Genomic DNA, 20,461 nt, shown 5'->3' with positions numbered 1-20,461 from the left:
AGAACATACTCTTCTACCTTCTATAATCCATCTTTATCCCTGCATCCATTTACCAAACTAATCCTAGTTTGTCCAACCTGTCCCACCTCAGTAATCTTTGCTCCCTGTATATTTCTCTCCCATCACTCAGTACAAAATACTCTGAATGCCATTTATTTTTCTTCCTTTATAACATCCCTCTCCTCCTCATTCATTTATTTCCAGCCAAAAATCACTTTTCCCATCATGACATTCCTCGAGTTTAAATCATTTGTTTGAATCGTCAAATTAAAAGCCCATAAACCAAAACAAATCCCTCCATCTTTATGCATTTACTAAACATCTCATTTTAAACAATGTATGAAAAAAAAAGCCCCCTTGATAGTTGTTTTTTATAATATTCTGGCTCCTGATGGCATGCATCTGATGCCTTTTGGCATTATAAGATTTATTTACTATTTTTTATTTTCATGGTGTTGGGTTTAAGCGAATGTCCATGTTGGTGAAAATCTGTACAGCTGTGTCCTAATTCAGAGCTCGACCACATCTGGTGAACTGATTGTGTTGTTTCAAAAGTTAGCAAACTGTCAAATATTGTTTATAATTATTTTTGTTTTTGTTACAGCAAGAGATTATATGATGACAGGCAAGAAAATTGGATTTTCCGTTGCAGAATTTCTGCACCGAACAGCATACTTACTGCTCATCTCTATCATTGGTTATTATAGTCAGTATTATTTCATTTTTAAAGTTTCACCTTTGTTGGATTTTTTTTAAGGATTCTTTTCTGTGCTACGAGATCGTTTTAGGGTGTCCTTTGTACGCTTTTAAATGTAATGCATCTGCACTCAATTCCTGTCACTTCATGCAACTGCAATAAATTACAAACTTCAACGAACAAACCACAAAGTTGAACAAATCCAGCGTTTCCATCTGCCCTCATTTATCACCTGCCGTCTTTACTTTTGGTTCCAGCTCATTGCGCTGAGCAGTGCTGTCTATTTAAGGTCGCCGTCAGCCTACATTACACGGGGTCACCAAATCCCCACTTGTGTGATCCAGCTCACTAACAAACAAAGACATGCTGCTTCAATCAGCAAAGTTGCTTTCTAAACCAAGTAACATCTCCCAGCATTCTGTGTTGCTGAAATGTAAAGATACACTCTTTTTTGAAAACGCAAAACTGTCTCTTTTTTTTTTCCTCCATCAAATCAAAACAAATCCATTTTACTTACAATTTAAATGTACTAAGAAAAAAAAAAAAAGTGTACTAGTACAGTGCCCGTCAGAGGTATGTATTCATGTGGGAGCTTAAGTAGAGTTGTCAATTATGGCCAAATGAGTATGTGTTTGAAGGTTGGATGTACAAAGAGGAGTCCAGGGGTGGTGTGTAGCTCAGTGGGTTGAGCGCCCGCCCCATGTACGGAGGCTGTAGTTCCTCACCTGCAGCCGGTCCCAGGTTCGATTCCCACCCTTTGCTGCATGTCATTCCCTGCTCTCTCTGATCCCTTTCCTGTCGAGCAACTGTCATATAAAGGCCACTAGAGCCCAAAAAATCCTTTAAAAAAAAAAAAAAAAGAGGAGTCCATACTCTGTAGTGTTTAGTAAATGTGTGTGTGTGTGTGTGTGTGTAAAGATTGTCAGAATAGTGCAGAGATGTTCACTCAACTGGAAAATGACTGCACATGCATTACCGCTATGCTGGTTATAAACCATATAGCACTCTGCTGGTGACAGCGAGAAAGAGAACTGCTACTGTAATACAACAATACTCAAATGAAATGCTATTTGACTGCTGAATAAATCTACACTCACACATATAGGACGGATACCTCAGTAATGCAATATGCGAAAACCTCAACACCAGGTGTGTGTGTGTGTGTGTGTGTTAGATATTAAGGCTAGTGCTGTTTATTGTAGGCGTTAAGGTGCTGTTAAAACCTTTCCTCTTTGTGGTTGGGGGGGGGACACAGGGGAGATCTGTACTCTCGGCCGGAGGCTGCCTCTCCTCCGGGGTTAACGCTAGTACACCTCACGCTCTTCAAAGATGGTACGGCATAGAAAGAACAGGCCGCACTCTCACACACACGCATCAGCCGCGCACATGCACCCACTTGTGTGTAATAGGGATGTCCCGAAACACCTTTTTCATTTTCGATACGATACCGATATTGATCGGATACAATATCAGCACGAATTATACATACTAATTATGTCGTGTGGAATGTTAGAAAAAGCTTAATCAAGTGATGTTACTCAAACAGAGAACAATAGTCAACAATTCAAGTTCACTTCAGTTATTATTTACTGTCAGTAAATGGTGAGAACAACTGAGGGCGGGGACAAAAACAACAAAAACTTATCGGAGCACTTATATTAGAGATGTTAGATGCAGTCCGATAAAATCCGATATTTGTTTTCTGGCTGATATCGGACCAATATCTGATATCGGATCGGGACACCCCTAGTGTGTGACTCGCTACCTGTCCCGGTGGCCATATCAGACTCTCTCCATCTATCACACGCAGTTGCATCAGCGGCGCGCATCAGCCGCGTGCATGCACTTACTGTATACACTCAACACTCACACGCAAGCACGCATGATCGACGTGTGTATTTGTGTGTGTGACTCTACCTGGGACTTTAATCTCCTCCGTTGGTTCTCTCTCACACGCACGCTGCGGAGAAATATGCAGCTTTCAACACAGCAGCCATTGCCATCAATAACTTCCGGGTGAGGTCTGTCCGGTCTAAATAGCGTACGGTCAAACTAACATGAAAATAAACATTTTGAAATGTCATCACCTAATAAGGAACAGTAAAAAAAAGAAAAAGTATGTTTCCTCAAAAGAGAAGTCCACAGACGCTCTGGCCACACCGGAAGTGAGTTGTGTAGTGAAATAGATATAGATGGTGCGCTAGCGCCCCCTCACACTCCGAGGGCACGCACGCACACAGACCTTTCTTGAATTACAGTATAGATTTATAGATAGATATTTGGTAAGCTGACGTGGAACAGCTAATCAGCTGAATACTCGGTCAGGATGCTTACCTTTACAGGTAGATGTGTCAGCTGGAGGGTGAAAGCGTAAAGACTCAGAGAGAGCTTCTGATAGATACTTAAGCACACCTCTAACAGGTTGGTTTACTACCCTGCTTGATATTAAAGTGAGCGGCTGGGACCACGGCTGTTGGTTAATTCATCAAACCCAGCTCAGGGTTATTTCCAGGTTTAACCTGAGAGTCTGGCTCAGTTGAACCAGGATCTAACTGGAACGGCCGTTTCAGACACTTTTTCAGATTTTAGCTACTTTGCCAATAAACATTCCCTTTATCCAATTTTTGTCCTTTCTTGAATATTTTTGGTCACTTTTCATCAAAATAAGCTCATTTTTGCCCAATAAATACCACTTGTTTCCTTTTTCTCTACATTTTGCCTATTTTTGCCCTTTGTCACTATTATTTGCCACATTTTGCTCATTTAAGTTACCCTTTAACATTAAATACCACCTGTTCCTCTTTATTTGCCCATTTTTTTGGCCAGTCTTGACTGCTTTTGGCCCATTTTAGTCACTTTAGATTCGTTTCTTGCCACATTTTTGACACTTATAGACAATTTTTGGCCACCTGTTACCATGTCTGCCTCCACTCGCTCTTAAAAAAACGTAGCGGACCTAATCAGCCCACCGAGGCGATGCCTGGTATGCCAGATGGCCAGTCCATCCCTGCCTGGGGGGTATTTCATTAAACCCAGCAAAAGTTAATTTCCAAGTTCAACCTGATAGTCCTGCTCACTTAAACCGGATTTAAAAGGCTGTTTCATCAAAGAGAAAACACCTTAGTTGCAGTGGAAAGACCGTTGGTGGCGCAAACCTGCTCCCGACGAGGTTTAAGCAGCAGGTTTAAAACACTCAACAAAGAAAGTAAAAAGGTGTCAAAAAAGACTTGTTAAACATTTTCTCACCATCTACGGCATTAATGGTGTTTTAAAAGTAAATTAAACAGAATATCATTGTAAATGTTTAATTATGATTTTAAATCAATACCAATGAGAGTAGAATCATCATCGTATTACGTGTTTAATGTGTTTTGTACTTTTTAATCAGATGATCACAGTCTCCATGTGTTTTAGACCAGTGATTCTCAACTGGTGGGTTGGGACCCAAAAGTGGGTCGCGGACCTATACTGGGTGGGTCGTGGACAGCTGGTCAAAATTAAATAAATGCTTAATGTCTCTCATGTTGTATTTTATTTTGAAGGAAACTTTTTTTTGATTGAAATTCTGTGAAATGCATGTTACACAGGAAAATATGTAGATTTGTGTTGGAAAAAATATTATATTATATGTGTTTTCAAAAGCTATTTTTGCAAAACTAAATTTTGTTGGTCGAATTCTAAAAAAAAAAAAAAGAAAAACAGTGGGTCGCGATTTAATATCCGTGACAAAATGTGGGTCCCAGGGTGGGACCAGTTGAGAACCACTGTTTTAGACCATCTATCGCCTCCCATTTACCACACGGTATATATCAATTCATTCAGGATCCATTGATAATGAGAAAGCTCTAAATATACAGAGAGGGAGAGGCTGTTCAGAGATGTACAGGGCAAACCACTAAGGCTCCCCAATGCCAAAATCCATGGACAGCATCACTTTTACGGGAGGTAAGCAGTAGTCAGGGAAGGAGTGAGCAAGGCGGGGGCGGCTGCAGTGTTGGATGTGACATCCAGCATCATCCAACAGCGCACACAGCACAGCTACTCCCTCCGTTCATTTTATTTTAATGTTTATTGCTGAGTTCCAAGAAACTATTCATCAAAACACTCACAAGACTCGTAAAGTACATCTTATTTATTTAAATGTGAGTTACTGCATCGTCTTTTTTAAACGCTGACAGGTATATAAAAAGCTAAACATCCACAATGAACTCATCAAACTCACATGGATCAGTGTTTGATCACACATGCTTCAGTTGTTTTCTGTGATAAATTAACTAAAAAAAAACACCAACTTTAACCATTTACTCCTTTTAAAATGTTGAAACCACGAGAAACTTTTTTAAAGTTGTCCGTCCTTTTTTTTCTTCTTGTTTTCCTCTTCTCGCTCTCTGCTCAGTAACAGATGACGTCAAATCCTCACTATTGGTTTCTATTGGCTGTTTACTCAGAGTAAAAGCTGCAGCGCATACAGTACGTCCTCACATCTCTGATCATTAAATCTGTGATGGACCTCGTGGTTCTTCACTAAACCTAAACAGTGTCAGCTGTGGCTGAGCCGGTGAGATTCAAGGCGTGGTCACAGAGGGCTTTGGTAAACCTGGTTTAAACCATAGGTCTGGTTCTTTTAAGAACACCTTGATGATATAGCCATCTGGTGTTTATGGCTGAGCTGCAGCAAACACAACATCCATGGTAAACAGCTGCAGGGAACAGACTGTGTGGACTGATATCCATGAGTGCTTTAAGTGGGCCGGTATGCACAATTTAAAATATAGCTTTTATAACTAATTGTCAATGTTTTTTTTTTTTTATGTCCAAGGTAATACATTTGGCTTCATGACACTATGTGGATTTGATTTTGAACTGGCTTTGTTCTTTAATTATTTGTCATTTCTTACAATAAAACTATACATACTGTATATAGTATGATACATATATAAATATCATCTATATTTGTATGACAGATTGACACACAAACCCTGAGAATAAAAGTTATTTTGGGAGGAAGTCTTTCTAACAGTCCGTGATTAGTCGCTAACTTCAGCCATCAGAGCGTTAGCTGCGCACTGTTTAAGGGAAATTAAAGGTCCCTTAGGAGAGTTCTTCTTAACTTCATTATCTACGACAAAATCTCAGAGTTGGAACTGTCGCACCCACAGAGTTTTTTTCTAGTCACAACTTTTTTTGATCTTCTTTTGGCAAACCAAAGAGGTTTACATCGGCATCTTTAACTTTTCCTGATTATTTAGAGCAACCAAAAGCAGCACAAATGGGCATTTTGACCTAAAAAGCTGCTAAATGATCTTTTTTATTCCAATAGGAAACAATGGGATGTTTACAGGCAGTGGGGCTTGGGACATCATTAATCAAATAATTTCAAGATGGCGGAATACAGGCTCTAAAATGGTAAAGTAGTCCCATTTTTAAAAGTTAATAAAACAAATACGGTGCAAAATAATGTGTTTTTGTTAGGCATAGATCTTCAAATAAATACATTTTAGGTCATATGGAATCAGAACAGTATCATAATGAATGAACTCTTGCAGGGTTTTTCACAAATGCACATGCTTTGTTTCACAAATATTATTTTGAGATTATTTTTAAACCAATTGTAGAGCTACTGATATGTGAAAAGTGTGGAGAAAATGTAAGAAGCCATATGATTGGCTGAAAGCAAACCCATCTGATTGGCTGATGAATCTGTCAATCACTTTTATCAGCCAATGGTGACGTTTGTTGACCCGCGACGTCAGGGCAGTCTCAAAATTCACCGCAGAGATTTCTCTCATAAATACACTGAGGTTTCACAGCACAGTAGTGGTTTGTAAATGCACATTCAGCAATTTGCATTATCTGTGGATTTATATTACAAGTGTGCCTCAAAATAATATTTGTGAAACAGATCGTGTGCATTTGTGAATCTGAAACACAACTGTGAAACAAAGCATGTGCATTTGTGAAAAACCCTGCAAGAGTTCATTCATTATGATACTGTTCTGATTCCATAAGGTCACATTTGTAAAAATGTGGAGGATCACTTAAAGTTCAGTATCAGCAATAGATTTTTTATTTATTTTTTTTTTTTTTGCACTGCTGAATTTCCTTGAGATATTTCTGTCTTATTTCCTGTTTGTAGACCTTTTTGTCACACCCAGAGACGTACTTATATAATGTGTGGGCTCAAGCAAATAAACCAATGCCATCAAACTTTTTGGCCTGTGTATCTGCGTCGACAGAAACCTTAGCTAAAGTCAAAACGTGTTACAGTTTTCTGCAACAAACTTAAAAGTTTCTCGAATGGGATATTAGCTTGTTTTTTATTGGTGCAGTGCCTTTATTTATTCACTAGGCCTTAGTAAGATTTAATTATGACAGAATGTAGTGTCTGGGTTCCCAAAGTGGGGTACGGGTACCCCAAGGGGTACGCAAATTGTCATAGGGGGTACGTGAATAGAAATTAAAAAAACATTGATTAATGTACCCATGTTTGTACTTTACACGATGTATAAATCATACATAAAGTATGTAAGGCGCTAGGGATGTAACAATTAATCGTAAGGCAGTTAAAAATCGATTCATAGGTATCACGGTTGATATCGATTTTTTGAAAATTGAATCGCAGTACTTTTTTTAACCAGCAGAGGGCGCTATCCACAAGTGTAAGCGGCGGGCGGAGTCTGCTAATACTTTATTTCTGGCCGCCTTCTACTCTTAAATATGTTAATAAATGATTCATTTCCCCTTTAGCACCGAAAAATATCTGTAATATTACTTGAATATCTGTAAAAGTCACGTTTTTCTATTAGCTCTGTCTGCTAGCATAGCTTCTCTTCTTCACTGCAAGATATCTGCATGCCAACCGACCACTGTGTTACCAGCGCCCTCTACTGGTCCAAACAAATATGACGTAAATCAGTGTAATCACGGGTTTTTTTTTTTTTTAAAGTCCAATTGTTAAGGCACAAAATACATTTTCAGTTGCACTTTTAAAAGAAAAAGAACTATTATGCAATTTTGCATTGTTTATTATAGAACCAGAATTTAAATTAATAGGCTTCATTTTCATTTCTATTATTCCTTTATTTATTTCATTCAAGATTTATTTTTAGTTAAATTACATTGTTTTGAATAGTTAATCAAGGGGTTCTTTTGACAATGAAATATAAAAGGAAAATAATACAGTATTTTCTAGTTTTTTTCACAAAAAAAAAAAATTGTCTACAGTCCCATTTTGTAAAATAAATCGTGAGAGAATCGTATCGTGAACCCAGTATCGTGAATCGAATCGTATCGGGAGTTGAGTGAATCGTTACATCCCTATAAGGCGCCAATAAGATCCAAGCAATAAGGGACTATCAGTCCCTGCAGGATTTGTTCTTTCAAATCTCATTAATTTTGTGAACAGTTTTCTTTCATTTTGTGGAAATTGTTAAATAATCGCAGGTAAATTGACTTTTTTTTTTCAATTTAAAAAAAAAAAGCATGGGAAAATTGCGATTCTGCAAATATTGTGGAATATACAATGAATTTGTGTATTTAGATATCTGAGATATCCTAGCTGATTTATCTACAACTGAATTATTTGGTAATCTGGACAATAGTTTTTTCTGTCTTTTTAACTTTCTCCTGCAAGCTGAATTTGATGGCCTAAAGGGCCAGATTTGTGCTGTATGGCTACGTTGTATATGACATTACATTATTATGTTTTAAGTGTGCAGGAGTAGGGGGTACATGGCTTCAGGTTTAATGTCTGAAGGGGTACAGGATGGTGGAAAGTTTGGGAACAACTGTTTTAGTGGATTTGTTTCTGAATTCGTGTGTGCCTCTTGGTGACTTTAACATGTTTTATTTTATGAACTTGTATGTTTTAATATTTTATGATTGTAAATGGGATTGTTATATGTTGCATTTTTTACTGTACATTCTACTGTACAGTTCCTGTAATTTGTGTAATTAGCATTATTTTAGGTTGACAATTGAACATTCGGTCCAAGGACTACAGATGAAAAATAGTCCTTTGGCTAAATCTGGTATATTTTTAGTATTGAAAAATGTGAAATAATTAAAATAAATAAACGATGGGATCAAAAAGGATACTGAAATGTAGTTTTCAGATTTGTCTTGATACGTTTGTGTCATATTTTCTAAATGATCAACATACCACCACCACAGTGGAATATATTCTTAAAGAAAGATAAACATTAATATTAAGCCTATTTGTGATATTATTGCAAAATAGGGAGGGAGGGGGTAGGAAATAACCCAGGTTCGTGGTAACTGTGTTGCTTTTATCGAGTCTGTGGCACATCTAACGTATAACCCTGATGTCTGAACTCTCGCTTATAGTCGGGGAAAATAATCCTGCACACTTTCCCCTGTAATGATTGTGCTACAGGTAATCGTGCATCAAGGCCGTGACATTGCTTTTAACTTCTAAGTGTCTTTAAACTAAGACTTTGATGTTTTATTCACTGCTGATATCAGTGCAGCATTTAAAGCCTGTGTGGGAGGATGAGCAATGCTTCTGTATCTGCAATGCCGGGATCAATTATTCAACTGAAACACAAAATTGAAATCTGTCAGTGCGTCAGTGTCCTTGTGTTATTGTGTGTGTATGACTGCTGTGATTTAAACTATAGCTGGGGGAGGGGGGAGGGGGGGGTCGGTCTTAATTTTCTGAATTGTGAACAGTAGCCAGAAAAAGACACTTGTGGATGAACCCTGAATATTGCTGCCATTACCAAAATTAAAAAGAACACAGATTTTGATTTACCTGACAATGAAAGTATTAGATAATGAAAGAGAAATGACCAAATACAGGTGGAAAATATTAATAAGGCTCTTTAGTCCTTTGATGTTTCTGGTGGTTATATTAAGAAGGGCTGCAACTGAATTCATGTTTACTTGAAAAGGCCTTTATAGAGAGGATGAATGTTTTTTTAAACAGCACTAAATTCTATTATATAAACTCTGTCATGTGATGTTTGGGTGACTAAAAGTGCGTAAATAAGGACAGATGGTCAAGTTCGGTCCTGGAGAGGCCCTATCCTGCATCTTTTAAATGTGTTCCTTTTCCAACACACCTAAAAAATGGTTAAGCAACTTTTGGGTCCCTATCCACCAGTTGAGGACCACAGGTTTGGATCCTTTTTTTCAGTAAGGGGTCTATTCTCCCGTCTGGACTTAAACTCTTTTTAGCGCGCCTGCAGTTACACACTTCTCTCCTACGCATATTCTCCGGTCCAGGCTGCTGACACGCCCACCGCGTGTAAGGAGCCACAAAGGTTGTCTGGAATATTCCCAACGCTTGTAAATGTCATTGATGACAAAGTTCACTTTTAATTTGAAACGCCTTCGTTGATAAACAAAGTAACAGGTTGATTTGATCAAATCATTGAAGTGTGCCTGAGGATCAGTCGCATTCTTCTGTCGCAGTCACAGTTAAAGTCTTTCTAATTGATCATCATCATCATCATCGTCATCATCATCATCGCTGTAAAGCGTGACCGAGTTAGATGCGCTGGAGATATGAGAAAATAACCGGCCACAGAGCGTCCTGCTTTAATATAGAGGGATGTTTACAGTGAAACAGAAATATTGGCTTCCATAATATGCAGTTTTAAATATAAATTGTTGAAAGCGACCTGAGCTGAGCCTCATTAAAATATGTATGAGTTTCTTGTCTACGGAGCCCCTAAAGGGACACGGATATTTCTTTTTTTTTATTGCATGTTCACGTAAAGGTTCTACACGAGCACGTGAAACGTGTGTTTTTTTTAATGCGTGCTCACATAAGCTAGCATGTAAAGGTAGTTGTTAACCCTAACCCTAAGGCTGAAATAAAGCTTTACTAGATGCTCTAACATGATTAACTCCTTACGAGCAGAGCATGCAGCCTGATGACTGACGTTTATATTACGTGCTCCCTTAGAACTACTTTTACGCGTTCACGTATTTGTTTCACGTGCTCACGTAAAGGTTCCACGCGCCTTTACGTGAGCACGCAATGAAAAAAAATATCTGTGTCCCTTTAGTGGCTCAGTACTGGTCCATCCTTATCTGCATATGACAGATTGCTTCACTCTGTAGTGGATCAAACTGACTCTACGTTGGACATAGTATGAAAATAGTTGATATACTGTGACCAACGTGGACAGAATTCTGCGCTTGTCAGAGTTTAAAATTAAGTCTGTGTGGCTTCAAATGTAACTAAGTCCAGGAAAAGGAAGTACACACACACTGGAGAATGTGCGTAAAGCCAGATTTGAATGGGAACACCCACATTTCAGGGCTGCTCCACCTACAGTGCGTAACTGGGATGAAGGCGCGCAGCGACTGACTTAAGTACAGGGGGAGAATAGGGCGCAGCCAAAAACAGCACTAAATGAATGTGCAGACGTTTACGTTGTTTTTACAGAATCAATTCTAAACACATAAGAATAAAATTTTTCCCAATGTGTACCTTGTTTGTTTTTTCATTGTTTTTTTCTCTGACATGTTTGGTTATCTGCTCAACAATTCACCCTCAATCTATGTATCTCTTACATTGTACAAACATAATCTTAGCTGTTGGTGCTACATATAATATTGTGAGACACTGCCCATCGTACCCTTCAGTATAGGAGGGGGATTTGTATGAATATGTTTCTGACAGCTCAATAAACTTCATGATGTTTCCTATTTATGTTAAAAACTGCAGCAGGGATTGCACAATTCCCTTTTTATCCATCATCATGATACAGACATCAATCAAACACTAAAAAATATAAACCAGCCATGTAATACAGAACAAAATATAAGAAACCATTTGTATTTGGATGAACAAAGAGATGGAAGGATGAGCACGAAGAGGAAATGGTTTTCCTTTATGAACTCTTGCACAAATCTATTATTGATGACTATTGTTTCTACATTACATCTGTAAAATAGGCTAACCTCAGTGAGATTCAAACTTCAATTAGATCTTATTAAGAAACCAGTTGCTATGAAATCCCACTGTGAGTTTGACACTGGGAAAGGTTTAATCTTCCTTAAGCAATGAACGTGCCATACTTTTGCATGTAGAGTGAGTTGAATACCCATATATTAATATTAGTGCCATAATTTAGAAAACATCCTACGTTTCTCCATTCCTTTCCTTAATAATCTTTTTTTAAATCCAGCTGATGGTATTAACAATTCCTCTCCAAATTCATAAACGTATTCTCAACACTAGACGTAAGAAAAAGAGACACCAGTCTCTTGAAAGCTGAAAAGAATGGCTTTGTCTCTTTATAATTGCTGTGAGGAGTTAAGCCTGAAAGTGAGAGTAATGTTAGACGTGAGGGAGGAGAAAAAAACAAGGCGTGAAAAGGAAGAAAGGTAGAAAGGTGTAACCTGGCCTGAGGAGACGTGACTGTTCAGCAGTGAAGAGATGATTACTTTCAAAATGAAATATTTTTTTTTATTAAGATGTCTCCCACACTCGGAGATGAGAAGCTGACCTGCAATTAGAGCAGCAGTCATTAAAACCTGTGACCTGTGAGGGTGCACAGTTAATGATGGTAGGTGGGAGGATTACTTTATAAGCTGCTGTTCTTTGCATAGGCATATTGCAAAAATAATTGGTGTAAGAGCCCTTATTATCGCTCCACTAAGCTTTAAAATAACTGTGTTTGATATCTCTTTTCTACATCTACAGACGATGCTAAGGAGTATGGGACGCCAATTGTAAAGTTGCGCATGCTAAAATAAACAGCTACTTTTTGCAACATTTAACAGCAAAACACGTTTAAAAATGTTTTTGTGTTACATTTGACCATATTTACAGCAATATATGTGAAATTTGTGGGGGGTTTCTTGTAAAAATATAATGTCAATGTTAAAATTAAATCTAAATGTTACATCTAAATCTAAATGCTAAATGTTGAATCTAAATCTAAATGCTAAATGTTGAATCTAAATCCAAATGTTACATCTAAATCTAAATGCTAAATGTTGAATCTAATACCAAATGTTAAATCTAAATGTAAATGTTAAATCAAAATCAAAACGTTAAGTCAAAATGTTAAATTCTCAATCTAAATGTAAACGCTAAATCTAAATCTTAAATCTAACTGTTAAATGTGAGCTTTAATTTGGTACTTCTGGTGACGTTAGCAAAATATTTATTTTCACCCGTGACATTTAGATTTAACATTTGAATTCAGATTTATGATTTAGGATATACATTTAAGATTTAAATTTACATTTAACATTTAGAATTAGATTTCATATTTAACATTTAGATATAGATTAAACATTTAAGATTTAGGATATACATTAAGATTTACATTTACATTTAACATTTAGGTTTAGATTTCATATTTAACATTTAGATATAGATTAAACATTTAGATTTACTATTTAACAGTTAGATTTAGGTTTAAATTTCATATTCAATGTTTAGATTTATAATTAACATTTAGATTTGCAATGACATATATTGCTGTGAATTTGGTAAAAAGTTTTTTGTTGCTAAATGTTGCTTTTTTTATTTTAGCATGCACATATTCATATTTGGTGCCCCATAAAGGAGGAACCAACATGATCATTGTTTCTCTGAGAGGTCTTTCATCTTCTATTCCATCTGCAGGTTTAGCTCAGTCCATTTTGGCCAGAAGTACAACATCTGATACACAGAGAATAAGAGACGTTTATTTGGCTCTTGTGTGTAAGAAAAACAGAAAAACACTGATCCTCATCCAGTGCTGAGCTGGGATTGTGCCCTGACAGACAATAGACGGGCTGCGGGAAAATTTGAGAAAAAAGACAACAAAGTGTTTCCCTGGTTTTTTTCTTTTTTTCTGCTGGCTCTTGTACATTATTTCCAGACGACTGTAAGAGCAAATCAAAAAGCGAGCATTTATTGTTTGGTCTTCCCAGCCTCTTGCTGTCAAAGTTGAGGTGAATTTTAGATGTGTTTTTCCATTCCTCTGATGTCTCATTACCAAAGGTTTGAGCACCGCTACAAAGGCTGTAGAACTATTTCATACTTGTAGTTTCTAATGTATTTTTTTTTTTTTTTTTTTTTTGCAACTCACATTGTAATACATGCAACTCGCTATATGGATTGTGGACAGTAGGGCCAGCGCTCAAACTGCCAAAGTGCAAAAATCATACAGCATGAAATGAAATTGGATCTCCTTTTAATCCATTACAGGTATTTACATAAAGCTCAGTAAATCAATTTAAATGAAAACAACGAGAGGATTAGGATTACGACGCAATAATATTTTCAATAGGTCAGGCCAGAAACACATGCTTGTAGAATACAATCTGTTTATTTTAATTGATTTCAAGTTATTCCATAAGTTGTACAGTAAATGTGACTGAAATCTACATTCATTGTGCATTTTAGCGTTAATGCAGGATGTAAAAAATTTCAGAAAAGGTTTGTACATTGCATTGTGGGATATGGAGTCCCATAGAGGGATATAAAGAAGAGTTTTTCCTTTGTTCTTACCGTGATTTCTTGCGTTTGCCGCAAAAAACTCCAAAGTGACTTCCCAACACATTTCTGGTGTTTTCATGGACTGAAAGTTGTGGCAAAACAATGGTGAGGGGATATCACAGGGAACAGGCATAAACGTCTGGTGAAGAAACACAATGAAACATGGTAAAAATGAAGGACAATCAACACTAGTCTATGTGTCGAAGTGTCCTTGGGCAAGACACTGAACCCCAAGTTGCTCCCAGTGGTTGGCTAGCGCCTTGCATGGCAGCTCTGTCCCATTGGTGTGTGAATGTGAGTGTGAATGAGCTGATATGTAAAGCACTTTGTGACCTCTGTCTGTGAAAGGTGCTATATAAATAAAACATTACTTACTTAACCAACTCTTTATTTCTTTTTTTTTTTAAAGCTGTAGGGAGCCATTGCAAAAGAGTCAAAGAGCCACGTGAGACTCCAGAGCCGCAGGCTGCAGACCTCTGCCCTAACCCTACTAGATCCCTTCACCTAACCCAAAAAATGCCAACATAGCTCCAAAGGTGTCATAATTTAGCAAAAGGTGTCTTAATGTGGGGCAACTGTGGCTCAGTGGTGGAGTCGGTTGTCCAATAAATGAAGAGTTGGGGGGTTTGGATCCCGCTCTAGCCAAGCCATTGTGTCCTTGGGCAAAGCACTTTACCCACATTGCCTAGTTTGAATGTAGTGTGTTGGTGGTGGTCGGAGGGGCCGATGGCGCACCATGTCAGTCTGCCCCAGGGCAGCTGTGGCTACAATAGCAGCTTACCACCACTGTGTGTGGAGTGAAGGAATAATGCACATCAATGTTGAGTGTCTGTGAAAAAGCTGTACATAAAATCCAATGCATTATTATTATAATTTAGCGAACAAGACTTGCATAAAAATAAAGAGAATAGCAAACATTTAAAGCAATTCAGCTACAAATTGGACTGAATTTCAGTTTTACAGCAAACACAGGGAGATAAACATTTGAAAACTTGAGAACGGGTAGGATTATTCATTCCTTGTCAAATGATGACAGAGTTGATAAAGTAAAATGCTATCTGTTGGAGTGTATGGGAACACCTACAGTTTATGTTAGCTTTGAATGCTAATCCTTGCAGCTACAGCATAAGGACAGAGGGAAGCTCTCATCCTCCACAAACATCTGGAGATCGAAGCAGGAGAAGAAAAACTGTTTTGGCATCGGAATAAAGATGGATTCATCCTGCCAATACCTTTGTTTTTTTGGAGCGAGACAGGAAATCAAACAGCCTTTGCTGCCAACGCTATTGCTCGCATCCTGTGAATCTCTGGATCATCAGCTCTGCAATCAACTGGGAAAGGTTGTTCGATTTATTGGTTTTCATGTCAGACTTTGAGTGTCTTGTTTTTTTTAAATTAAAACAAAAAGGTGCCGTTGCTGTGTTTGTTTATCTTACTTAGTTGTTCTGTTGGAAACCATTTTTCAGACGTACTGTATACTGGCGGTGAAACTGGCCCCTAACGTTGCCAGAGCACAAAGCCCAATACAAGTAATGGCTTGACTTTTACTACAGCAGGAAAAGACAGGCTGACATTTGTGTTACAAAGCAAAATATCACTGCTCTCCGTCTTTGATAAAAACTGCCGTCTCTTACAATCCGCAATCTTTTCTTCCTGAACTTTAGTGAACAAAACAGAAAGACACCCATTACTTTAATTATGATCTTGAAAAGTTTTTAGATTATTGGAATTTTATTAGTCTTACAATGGGGACTAATAACGCTGGAAGTAAAGCTGAAGAAAATTGATTAAAATGTTCCTTTCAATATGTTTACGAAGGGATGTTTTCGTGCACAAAGAACCCTCTACACTCAACTTTTAATTAACTATTTATTTACTAATGTGGATGACAGAAAGAAGAAAAAAAAGCAGAGACCTTCAAAACACTTGCCTTAATAAGTAACAGGAACAGCTTTTAAATTCAAATACCTATCAAAAACATGTTAGGGTAATTGATTTTTTTTTTTTTTTTTTAATAAATGGGCAGGTTTGTGTGTGTGAATAGAATAAATGACAGAATACACTTATTGATTGTAAAGTTACACTCGCTGAACAGCTACTTTTTGCAACATTTAGCAACAAACCACGTTTATAAAACATGTGAATTTTTTCATGTTACTGTTGACCAGGTTTACAGCCATATTTGTGATTTTTTTTTTTCTTGTAAAAAACTATGTCAATGTTAAGTTTAAATGGTAAATCTAAATGCTAAATGTAAATCTTAAATGTCATATTTTAAATCTAAAAGTCACACTCGAAACTAAATTTACAGAAAGTACCATATACAGTATGTTCACATTAATGAGCTTTTATTTTAGTACTTCCGCTGAATTTGCAAATTAGCTAAATATTTAGTTTCACCCGTGACATTCAGATTTAACATTTAGATTTAAGATTTAGATTTAACATTCATCATTGAAGATTTAGATTTAACATTTAGATTTAAGATTTAGATTTAACATTCAACATTTAAGATTTAGATTTAACATTATACATTTAGATTTAAAATTTAGATTTTATTTTTGCAAAATTTCACAAATAATGCTGTAAATCTGGTCAAAAGTAAAATTCACATATGTTTTTTTAAACGGTTTGTTGCTAAATGTTGCCGTTTATTTTAGCATGCGCAACTTTACAATCGTGGTCTTGTATAAACTCCCCCTCACTGTGAGAATATTTGAAGAAAATCTCACATTTTGGTGAAGTCTTGTCCCGTACGTACACCGTAGTGCAGCCAAAGAAGTGTATGAATATGACCTTTATATGAGACGGATGATATTGTCTTATACTCTGCCTTTTACGTTTGATTACCATCCGATGGACTGAGCAGTGTGTGTGTAGAGTGAGAATAGAAACGAGCCAACTCAGATATTTATGACCGCTCTTCACTCACGCATGCCTAATGCTGCAGAGGATTGTGCAATGAAATGTACAGCCTTTATATGAACACATTTCTATCAATCTATATACTGTATGTATATGCAAGTGCCTATTTGTGAGTGAGGCTATGGAGGGGTCAAGGGTTACAGTATGTTTACTTAGATTGGGGTATTTTTTTTCTCTTATACAGCAAACTGCTTCATAAAGCCATTCAGGATAACTGTAATATGTGTATGAATCACTTTGCTTTTCACATTCCAGAGCATGCGTGTGCATATGTTAGACATTCCAAACCACCCATGGTTTTCTGTGTTAGTGGAGGGAATTCACCACATGATTTGAAAAAGAGATATGTAATAATAATAATTATCGTAAACCTTCAAAAAGAAGCATCTCCTCCTAAATATCTGTAACGTTCTTATCAAAAAGTTATAGTTGTACGGTAAAGAAAGATGCTGCCTAAAGATCAAGAATAAATCAATAATCCTACACAATGTGTAGAAAAAACAGAAATTTGATTGACAATGAGTACTCCAACTCCATCTATTCTTCAGCTATTCATTCAAGGATACTTTATTGTCATTGTGTGCATGGAAATGTACATAATAAAATATTGCCCCCCATTAAGCCCTTAAAGAAGAAATAAAGTCAGTAGAGAAAAATAAAATAAAAAATATTCAATCAAACATGATAAAATAAATTAAACAAAAGGAAGTAATTCATATTATTAGTATTTTTTATTATTCATGGCAGCATGGTTGTATTATAACTAACACTTCCACCTCACAACAAGGCTTGGGTAATATTTCTAAGCAGAAAACCTTCCTTAGGAGTTTGCATGTTCTCTCTGGGTAGTCCGGCTTCCTCCAACAATCCAAAAACACATTGTTAGAACATTTTTTGTCTCCATTTTTTCTCCTTTATCATCGCCAGTAGATACATGATCACCTTCTCATTGCTATCATAACCTTTTCCATCATAATCATTATTAAAGTTATCATCATCATTGTTCTCATCATTATCTTTATTGCCATCATCCTCATTGTTACTTCCTCATTTCTCTCCTCACTTCTATCTTCATCGTTATCATCCACTTTTATCACTGATTGTCTAAAGCAGTGGTTCTCAACCTTTTCAGCCCGCGGCCCCCAAAATGAAGGTTCCAGAGACCAACATACACATGCCCGCAACAGTGGGGCTTACAAGCTTCAACACCACAGAGAATGATTTTGTCATTTTGAAGTCCACCAAAAGGACATGAAGCATAACAAAACAAGAGAACACCAAAAACATTAGGATGGTCACAAACACAAATTCAAAGACTTTCAGAACCACGGATAGCGACCACATCATTTTGACACCCACTTTAACCATTTCATCTCAGAGCCTGTATCTGTAGCTATAAAGTTTAGTAAAACTGGCACAGCGGCCCACATGTTCACAAACACTATTTCAATATCAAGTACTATAGAACTACTCACCACTATTTGAAGGGCATACGACGAGACTTGCGCTCAGCGAACTCGCCCACGATGCTCTGTATGTCCGTTTTCTTTGCTCTCTCATTCTCTATGGACAACATGGCAAGTCCACTCAGTCTCTCCTGTCCCACTGTGCTCCTCAGCTGGTTTTTAATGAGTTTTAACTTGGAGAATGAGCGGGACACGTGATTGACGTGCGCGCACATACTCTGTGAGCTGATGGTCATGATGATATACATCATGCAGATGTGAAAATCTGCATGATGGGTGATGTTAAACACATTGCCCATATTCTAGGCACATCTGGGCACAAGTCATGGGAGGGCCCGCCTTCTCCAGCTCCCCTGAGCCGTGGTAGAGGCCCAGCTCCCTTAAGTCCTACCTCTTATCTGGGCGTGCCACCCTCCCAGCCCCCCCCTGAAACCCCGCCCCTGTATATAATCATCTTAAAGATCTGAATCCTTGTTTTATTTTATTTTATTGGAGTTCACAACCACAGAACTTGGTTAGGAGTTGCAAATTAGAGTGGCCAAAAAGGACAGAAAAAGTGATAAAAACAGTTTCAAGAGTCAATATTGGCATAAAAGTAGCATAAATGGGCATGACAAATCGTGAATGTGGCTAAATAGTCAAATGACAATATTAGGTCAACATACTGTATGTGACATTAGGAGGGAAAAGTGATGGAAAAGGTTTATAAGTATTGAAAATGTCTTGAAAGTGGAAAAAAATGTGCAGAAAAGACATTGAAGATTGATGGCGAAGTGGCAGAAGTGGGAGTAATGTAGCAAAAATATGGCAAGGAAACCATCTTATTTCTTCTTTTTAAGTGTGAGTCATGCAGTGACCTTAAAGCTGCAATATGTAAATTCTTTTTTGGCATCTTTTCATCTAAAATCCGTAATCATCTTTGAGCGTATTGTAATCCAAAGTGTTCTGAGTGGACAGTGAATATGTTCTCCTGGCTCTATAAATGAAGTTTATAAATCCAGGAGCATGACACTCCTAGAATCTGGATGTCAGCCTATCAGAGACCTTTCTACAAACACGTGTGCTCCATGAGCTGTTTTTGGCATTACGATTGATCGCTCGACTGAAGTCAGTCGTGTTTAGGTAGCCTCGGTAGTCAAAGTGTAATGACGGACGTTCTTGCAAAAGACTCCACCGCGGCATTGGACACAACAGTTACACAGCAAATCAAGTGAAAAAAGGCAGACCAAGGTTCAGAAGCAACAGTTTAAAGGCACAAACACTGAGTAGGAATGGACCGCTTTGTGTTCTCATGGACCCCCGTGACTGTGCAGGGTCTGGCACACTAGTGTTGTAGTAGACGAGACCGGTTTTGGTCTCGGACTCGGAAGCATTTTGACTCGGTCTTGTCTCGGACTCGGGCTGCCCTAACTCGGGATTTTCCCTCAAGACCGTTCGAGACCAGCACTAATTCCTGCTCTTTTTAAACTTTTTTATAATGTGATAATAACACGGAGAAGAACGGGATAAAACAATCTTTTATTCATTCTTTAATCCACCCCGTATAATGACCGCAACCTTCCTTAATGTGACTGAGTGACGTGTGTGTGTGTGTGCGTGTGTGTGTCTACGGTTTCAGTTTGGACCGCGGAGCGCAAGGGAGATAGAAACGAATCACCGGTAAAAAGCCCAGTAAAACTTTGGAAAACACTCACCAGTAATAAATATTATCTCCCTGGTAAAGACAGTAGTTCTAACAACTGGTAAAATGATAAACTGGTGATATTACAGCCTGTGAATGCAGGACAGGGGACGCATTTACTCCACCTCTGGGTCCTAGTGCCAGCCAGCCGGTGAAGCCTGTTCCGTTTCTCGAGGTCCGTGTGTGTTTAATAAGTCCGTGTGTGTCCGTGTGAAAGTCCG

Source organism: Gouania willdenowi, chromosome 24 (assembly GCF_900634775.1).
Source record: "Gouania willdenowi chromosome 24, fGouWil2.1, whole genome shotgun sequence".
In the NCBI taxonomy this organism is placed as follows: Eukaryota; Metazoa; Chordata; class Actinopteri; order Blenniiformes; family Gobiesocidae; genus Gouania; species Gouania willdenowi.
This window is presented reverse-complemented; position numbering follows the sequence as displayed.